The following is a 9,383-nucleotide window of genomic DNA, read 5'->3' as shown; positions in this document are numbered from 1 at the left end:
TTTGAAATAAACATGATGATTGTCATGTTTATTGTCAAGTAACAAAATTGTAATAAAAGTAACAAAAATTTAAAATGAATAAATAAATTAATAAGAACAAATTCACTGATGATGTATTTTGAGAATTTACTGATGACTTACTGAGAATTACTGATGTCTTATTTTGAGAAATGTTTTGTCATGCTTCTGATTTGGATGTGAGAGTTGTTGATTTTGGTTTCATAAGATGTGATCAGTTCTTATCCATATAAGCAGTTTAACCATGCAAATTAGAGACTTAGAGACTTTTTTGAGAAATTTCTCACTCACAATCTCCATACTACTGACAAACAGCTTCCTACCTTGGCTAACTGTGTAGATTCATCACCTAACCTGCTGCACATGCTTTTCAGCTCTGTCCCTCTGCCTAGCCAATCGGTACTTTTTTTGGTGTCCAAGCTCTCATAAAACTCTTCATGCACGTTTTCCTTACCCTTCACCATGTCCCTTTGCACCTTACAGTCTCCCTGTATTCCTTTATACTTTCCTCATCTCTCTGGTTATCCCACTTCTTCTTTTCCAGCCTCTTCCTCTGTATGCTTTCCTGTACTTCATCATTCCACCACCAAGTCTCTCTGTTTTAATCCCTCTGTCCATATGACACATCAAATACTTTCCCCTTCACCATTCTGCAGTAGCTCAGTCAATCAGCAATTCTTCTCTACCACTCACTGCCGGTCTTATCTCCTTCCTGAACTCCACACAGCAGTTTTACTTCCTCAGCTTCCATTTGAGCCTTGTCCCTTCCTTTCCTCTTCTTTGTCTCTGAAGGCATCCTACAAATTGCCATCCAATGGTGCCTAGTTTTGTTTTACTCTGATCTCTCTTAGGGTGCCCCTTCTGCCCTCCATCTCTTACCTCCACCCTCCACCTCCACCTCTCTCTCTGCTTCAGACATGCCTTCTCTTGTGACCTATAGCTGCTGCTGGCCAACAGTGCCAGTCACAGTTGTTGGTAACCAATTGTAACATTTGCTGCTGTAACATTGTTTACAGGCTCAAATCTGGTATAAAATGCACTCAGTTCATCAGGGATAGACGTACAGCAACTGTGAATGCACAAGACTGCAGTTTATAGACCAACATTGTGAAACTTGGTAATACCTTTCCACAATACTTGTCCACGACCCTTGATTCCTGGCAGATTGTTGCTTGCAGAGGGAATTAGATGAAAGACTGTGGTTATACAAGACTTCCTAAAGAGCCATTATGCCAGCTGAATTGAATGGCATATTTCAGCTGACACCTAATTTCCTTAACCGGTGAGAGAACAGGCCAATATCATAATGCAATTTTCAGAGATATCTTGTTTCCCAAATGTTACTAGAGTGCTTGGAGCAGTTGACCACATTCATAATGGTATAATGCCAATTTGACAGCAGCTAACCTCTTAGGTGCTGGCTCATTACCCCATTATGTAACCCGGATAGAAGAGACGCTAAAATGATGCACCTGTGCTTTTGCATTCTGTTGTGGACAACACCACTGGGCTTCTAAAGGGAAGAAGAAATTGTCTGAATACCTTGGGTGGGAGACTGCAATTCAGCCAGAAAATGTCTAATGGAGTTTAGGCTTTCCCCACCAGTCACAATGCTTTTGCAAAGCGAGTTGCTTCTTTCCATAAACCTTTAAATCTGACCACTTTTTTACACAGTAAAAAAGCAGATAAATGCTGTCACTCAAACTTGTGTTTATTGGTGGAGCCACTGCTATAGCCACCAAACAACACAAGATATAAGTGTGGTTATTTCTAAAACCTACAATGCTAATATAGTTAGCCAGTATTAGAAGCTGTTGCACCCAAAACCATTCAGAAATAAATGCCCATGTTTTAATTTTCTTGTTTCACATGACCATTTTCTTCAAATGACAAAATGACCATCTGAATCATAAAAATGTATTACTTTGTAGTAATTTGTATAGTCCATATTAAAAATTAAAGTTGAAAGTGGAACTTAATTATTTAAACTGGATGTGCAGGCAGATCGCAGCCGCGTTTTTGCTTGCCGACCCTTAACCCACGATACACACCTAGCAACATGGGCAAGATAATGATCATTACCATAATATCTTTATTTAACGAATTTACTCATAAAATAAAAGTAAATTGTCTGGACTTGTCTGGACTCTGCACTCACTAAGACCAGTTTGTTAGTTTGCTGAGTCATTTTAGAAAGTGACCATATTGATTATTCCCTCTCGCAACTAATTCATCTTGTTTTGTCATTCTTAATGTGGTAATCTCTTTCTCTCTCAGATTCTGATAATCTGCCACAGATTACATCAATTCCTGCTAGTATGGTGCCTTATACACTGTCCCTTAGGGTTCATATTATCTCACCAAACCCATTTCTAAAGCTGACTCAAACTGCTCCCTGGAGCCACTGACTTACCTCAACACAGCACAGACAGGGGCAATGGTAAGGCATGCTCATATGTGTGTGCACTTGTGTGTATGTTTGTTGTGTATGTTCTTGCTACGGTAAAGAGGCAGGAGATTGCTCGTGCTGTTGTTTCAAAATGTGTTAAAATTCTTCCTTCGCAGCCATCTAGGTGAGGCTCTCTCTTGGTCACAGGTTTGACAAGGATGTGGAGCTCCTCTTTTATTACCAGAATGCCCATCAGCCCACTGCCATTGTGGAGGCAGGACTACTGGATGCCCAATTAGATAAGTTTTCATCAACATTTAAGTGGTTTTGGTCAGTTGTAGTCCAGTAGTCAGAAACCTTGCCTCTGACATAATATGTTTGATCCCATCTTATTTTTTTATTTTGTTTTCCATGTATGTAAAGCCTGAGAATGTACATGTGTAACCAGATTGCCTGAACAGTTTGAGTTCATTTAACCTTGTAAGTCAGCAAATTGTGAAATGCAGATTGCTATTTCCATGAGAAAGCTAGTTTTACTAAGCTTGAGGGCTTTTTTTGGAAAGTTTGTTTTCCTGATGGCTCAGTCTGGTATTATGGAAGTGTCATCACTCAGAATTGCCCAGGTAGAATTTGGCTTTCATTGAAAACTATTAGTTGATCTTTAATATGACAGTAGATATGTTGACAAGCTAGTAACCAAAGTGCATATTAGCCAAAGTAGGCTTCCTTGGATGTTCTCCCCTTGAAAATGTTGCTGTTGAACTTTGATGGTTCATTTCTGGATGTTCTGTAGGAGACCCTCCTGCTGCTATTGAAGAGCCTTTGGGCTGCTACTTTAACATCTACAGTTTTGGCTCCACCTTCCAGTCCTTTTACACATGAGTCCTCTGCTGTTGTGTGGGTCATCAGGAACCTTAACTCTGTTATAGCTCTACTTATGTGGACACAGTTCAAATGTAGAAATAAGGCATAAGACCATAGAGCAGGCATGTGTTGGTGCGGCAGAAATGTATGTAATTTTGCTGACTAGAGCAAATTAAAGTTTGGGTTATATTGAACACATAATCACATTCATAATCAGCAGGTATGATTAGGCATTCTGCCCTAATATCAAATCAGATTAATGCCTCTCATTCTGTTTAAAAGCCAAAATAGTGCAATGAAATTTTCTTATACCAGCGAGCATGCAGGAATGGCAGTGCCAAAAAAATCACAGATGAAGAAACAGACATACAACAACAACAATAATAATAAAAATATTTTCTTTTTATAATAATTTGTATTATACCAACAATAATTATGATGCTATATATTGTTATAATTGTATTATTATTTACTGTGATGAGAACAAAATAAATATATTCTTAATTGTGAAATGACTAAATTAAATGTCAACACTATGATTTACATATAATAATCATAAATGAATAGTTTTTACTTACAAAAATACAAAATTAAATCAGTTGTATTTAGTTAGCAATTGGGAGACATTTTGTGTGGGTGATTGTTCCTGCTGTAAGAAATTGGACACATCTTTATATGCCTGCTTGACATCAGGAAAACACAGTGTTGCACTTGTGCTTGTAAAAAGAGCAGGTTCATCATGGTGGTAGCGCAAGCGCTGGTTGAAGCCCAAATGGGTCTAAACCGAACGCTGCATCGGCAAATTTTGAATGTCACACTCCCAGTTATGCCATTTTACGCGTCTTGTTGCAGGCACATGCATTTTTGTCCACCAAATTAACAAATGGTAATAAATGTATGAGCTACCTACAAAATTAGTCAAATGCAGCGTAAGGAAGCTTTAATGCCCGGTTCTTTATTCAGAATTACATTTGACCTAACTGATTTGAAAAAGTGTTCAATTGCCTATTGATTTTATTCTAGTCAGAATGTGGACACATGAGACAATGGAAGGGCCACTGAAGAAAGTGGAGGCTATGAAGGCGAATATGGGAGCAGTTTCTGAGACCACTGGAGCACATTTATAGTCAAGCTTACATTCCTAATCATCCCAGCCAGGTAACACCCTCTTCATCCACTGCTACAAGAACAGAGAAACAAGCTAACTGTCTGAATTAAATTTCACTATAAGTCTTTGGTCTCCAAAATTGAATGTACGTATTGAAAGCAATTTCAAAATAAGCTTTAAAACTATAGCTTGTTTATATTATCTGGGAGGAGGCACTTTGTGGAAGACCTGCTGAATATTTATCCTGTACAAGTTGTTTGTTTTCATGGACGGAACACCAAAGAGGTCCTAAACCTGGTGAGAGCCTACTCTAGGGGTCAGCTTATCAACTCTCAAACATACAACACCATGGAGGTTCAGTGGTCTGTGGTTTCCTGCAGATGGCAGTATATGCTAACAAGTTTAGATTTGTTCACTTCCTGTCCAGATGATTCACCTTTGGCATTAGGCCATAAGCCAGCACTGCACTCATTGCAGGAATGGCCAAAGAAACCTCTGGCCTTGCCCAGTTCAACAATGGGAATAACAGACTCCAGCTCAAAGTAAGACAAGGCATGTGTATCTAATTTTAATCTGGCCTGTCTGTCTGTCCTTTCAAGTGATTCAGTCCCTCAGTTTGGCCCTGCAGCCCATGGTTGTTAATATCTCAGTAAACTGGAACCTTCCAGAGGGTGTGTCAGTCACAGCTTTGTCTCCGCCCCTTAGTGCTCTCTTCCAGGGTCAAAGGGCACTGCTGTATGCTCAGATCACAGGATAGGTGAGAGAGCTTAGATTTCAGATCTTTTATAATTTCACATTTATATTTTACTATGATATAATTTTATCTCTTTCAAACATAGATTAATTTTTTTTAATGATTTCAGATCTGTTATAATTTCACATCTATATTTTACTATGATATAATTTTATCTCTTTCAAACAGATTAATTTAAAAAAAATAAAAACATACATTTAACTTCAAATGCAACAGTGTAAGTTTTACTTTTTTCTTTCTAACATATACAGTGCCTTGCAAATTGATTAAACCCCTTTAAAAGTAATCAGAATTGCCTGGATTACAAATGATTTACCGATTATTCCAGACATTATTTTAATTGCAAATGAATATGTTGATTAATACATTTTTCAAATTCATTATTTGTCATCAGATCTTTAAAATAAATCAAAAACTGGAAAAGCTGCAGAAATATGCAACCCCTTCCTACTAATATTTGGTATAACAACCTTCTGCTGCAATAACAGCTTTATGTTTTTGCCATATGTTTCTGTCAGCTTTGCAGAATGTTTGGGTGGAATTTTCACGCATTATTTCCTTCAGGTTTATTCAGGTTGGTTGGATGATGGTTATGGACATATTGTGGACATCACTGGATTGAGACCTGTACTTTGAATTGACCACTGTAGAATATTCACTTTTTTGTTGTTCAACCACTCTTGTGATACTTTGGACTTGTGCTTGGGATCACTGTCTTCCTGAAAAGAAAATACTCAAACATTATTTATTCACTGGGATCTCCAAACACTTGGACATTATTTAGTAGCCTTTTCCTATCTATAACTTTCTTTTGAATGTTCTTTTCTCTGCATTATCACAACTTTATTTGAGATTTACAGATTGACCAGTGGTACTTCAGTTAAGGTGGTCTTTTATGCAGAAAAGGTGAATGTCTTATCAGTTCACAAGTAGAAGCCAAATGTAAGCAAGTTTTTTTGTTTTTTGTTTTTTGTTACAACAATATCTGCCATCTGTATAAACTTGTAGCTTCCACAGCACGCAGGTTGAATGCAAGGCAATGCAATGCAAGGCAAACAGCATTTATCAGCTCGTCATTTTTGTCAGAATAGTTTCTTATATAAGAGCAGTATCACTTTATAAATTGATTTTGAATGTCTATCTTTTAAAATGAAATACAGCACAAAATATGAAAACATTTGTAATCTAGAAGAATCTTATGACTTTAAGGGGGCTGAAATCTTTTGCAGGCAAAATATTTTAAATTGAATGACCAAGAATTGAAACTAAATATTGAACCTTTAGTGATTAAATTTTATATCTAATACCAATTTTGATTTGTATCTAACTTTCTCCAAATAATCTCTTTAATTTCTTATTGCTCTGGAACCATGAAGGAACTGTCACAGTGCACTACAGTCTGGCAGAGCAACAAGTGACAAACCAATTTAGTTTCTAAACCTGTAGAGAACAAGTGGTAAAATATACACACACACATCATGTCCACCACTAAGCTTTTCCATTAATGACCCTTGCAAGACCAGAATACAGTGATCCCTAATAGCATTCAGACAGTGACATCATCTACGACACTGGTTTTGGGTAGGAAAAACATTCACAGGTGGGATTGATGAGACCAATGAGTGCTTTAATTAACATTAACAAAAAAAAAAAAAGGGGTTGAACAGTAGATTTCTTGTTGCACTCTCTGTGTGCAAGCATGAAGCTGTTCTTTGCTAGTCTCTTTCTCTCCAAACTCAGAAGGAGAGTGTAAGTGGACTATGTTAATGAGCCACAGATGCAGCTCATTTAAAACACCTGCTGACTTGTCACTTGGCAAGCAGTTTGGAGCTTGACGTGGGAAGCATTATGATAACTTTGACTCCTAGTATAAAGTGTTGTAGCTGGACTGGTAGTACCTGCTGGCTTGACTTACTTTGGCATGGATGTAGGCTATACTAACAAGGTACACCCAGTTTTGATCACCTGCTGAATTGCTTTGACAGCCTTTCTGCCTCGAAGACAATGCTCGACTACACTGCTGCTCCACATCACCACTGCTTACTAGATTTAATATAATAAAATATAACAACCCATGATAAAAGAGACAAGTGTTAGAATGTACATTGCACCATAACCAAAAAAGGGCCAATTTATTTTCTTGTTTACTTAAGTTTCCAACTACAAGAGCACTGTACACAGTAAAAGACTCTCGGTAAGACAGCACTGATTAGGGTAACCTGAATGTAGCCTAAAAGCTGTCCTTGGTGTCCCCGTCACTCCTATGCCAAGGTTGCTGTTGAACAGTATGGCTGCTTGTTCTTTGATCCGTTCCCTTGAAGCACAGGGGAGGGAGACCAAGGACCCGCACTTAAGAGAACAGATGGTGGAACTCGGCATGCAGGCAGGACTGGGCAGTGCTTTCACCAACTTCATCGGTGTCCACCGAGACAGCTGGGACTCCTGTTGAAGGGGGTATTGCCAATGGCACAAGGCTGTTCATTCTTTGGCTACATTTGTCGTTCTGTAATCACAGGTAAAGTGCTTTACATCGTGTTGTTGTTTCAGTGTGTCTATTATGTTTAAGCTTTTGAAGCCAAATAGATTTCACACATTACATTCTAAGAGCAATGATCAATAAAGTTTATAAATTTTAATTATTTCATACAGAACTTAATGATTTAGCTACCCCCTGCAAGAATTTCAGCTTGTTAATCTTAGTTAGTTAGTTAGTCCTTGACTGGTCTTAAGCTCTTAAAGATGTACGATATACATACATTGTCCTTTAAAGTGTGTCTGTGTGTGCATGTTTGTGTGTTAGCATTTGTCTGTGCATGTGTTGTGTCTGTACGTGGGCATGTGTGTTAATATTAGATGATCAGCTGCAGAAGTACCCTTTCTTGTAGCTGATACCTTAGCAGAAAGTTGCAGAGTGCTGCGATATGGAGGCTGCGCTTCCGGGGGTGCTCAAGAAGACTGAGGAGGAAGTGGCTGAGCAGATGCCAGACCAAGTTTGCCACTGACACTCAGTAGTTTCAATAGTGCATATAATGAACATGCATGCAAGCAAAGTTTACTAATCAGATGTGATGAATGTAAATGATAAACATGCGTGTACTTGCGTCGTGTGCATGTGTGTGCATGCGACTGTGTGTGTGGGCAGATGGAGAGGGCAGTGTGGGAGCCACTGTCCTGGTTCTGATCTGGCTCTACGGTTTCCAGATGAACTCACAGGAAGAATGGCAGTTTGTGGCCAAGAAGGGCACTTCCTAGATCCATTCTCAGAACGGTAGCATTAAAACTGACCTCCAAACACACCATATAATATTAGTCAATCATAATTCATTCCATATGCAGTAAGGATCTGTTCTCAAAAAGACAGCATTAAAATTCACCTGCAAACATGGAAGTATTTCTGCCATTATTTCTCTCAAAACTTCTAGTCATGGTTTGCGTGTCATCTGCATTCAGTGATAAACATTGGCATGACATAGTTTTGACGGTTGGGATTTTTTGGTCTCATTTTGATGTTACATGTTTCAGTGGGAAGCTTGTCGCAGTGTGTCCAGGCCAGAAATGCTCTGCCTGACCTCCTTCTCTCTCTCAGCTCCTTCTGTCTGTTACACTCACATCAGAATGCTGATACTCACTTCTGGGCTTTCTGTGTTTGATGGTCCATAAGTTATGACAAAACTACATGTCACATTTTAAACAGCCATGGGTACCTCCTTTGGCATCTACTTCAAATAGTTAGTGTTTCAGTCTGGTAAAGGATGCATGTCTACTGACAGCACTTTTCACCGTAGTTGTTAACATACTTCAATATGGAAGAAGTACAGCTATACTTAATGATTTTTGCAAATAATTTGTTTAAATTTGAATTTAAATCAGCCTTGAACTGAGTGATCTGTTTAGACAGAATAGTGTATGTGAAGTCCAGTTCTCATGCATTCTGTAATGAAATGTGGGTTCTGAGGGGACAGCTAACTGGAGGTGAGAGAACTGCACGCAAGTTTACAGCAGAAAATCCCACTTTGTAATGTTTTATACAACTTGAAATTAATAGTTTTGAACATTACCAACAGGACAGTTAACAAAAAGCATGATAATATTAAGAGCCAAGATTAATTTCAGAGCAGAAATTTTCATTACTGGGCTTCCTAGCCTCAGAATACCCTAATCAGGCTGATAAATTAAATTTGAGTAGAGGTTAGTCTCAAGTTATTCCAGGTGGATATGATTTACGATTATGCATTCATGTAGAGAATGCT

Source organism: Electrophorus electricus, chromosome 6, assembly GCF_041902795.1.
Source record: "Electrophorus electricus isolate QZ-2024a chromosome 6, ASM4190279v1, whole genome shotgun sequence".
NCBI classification, from domain to species: domain Eukaryota; kingdom Metazoa; phylum Chordata; class Actinopteri; order Gymnotiformes; family Gymnotidae; genus Electrophorus; species Electrophorus electricus.
Note: the sequence above shows the minus strand (reverse complement) of the source record.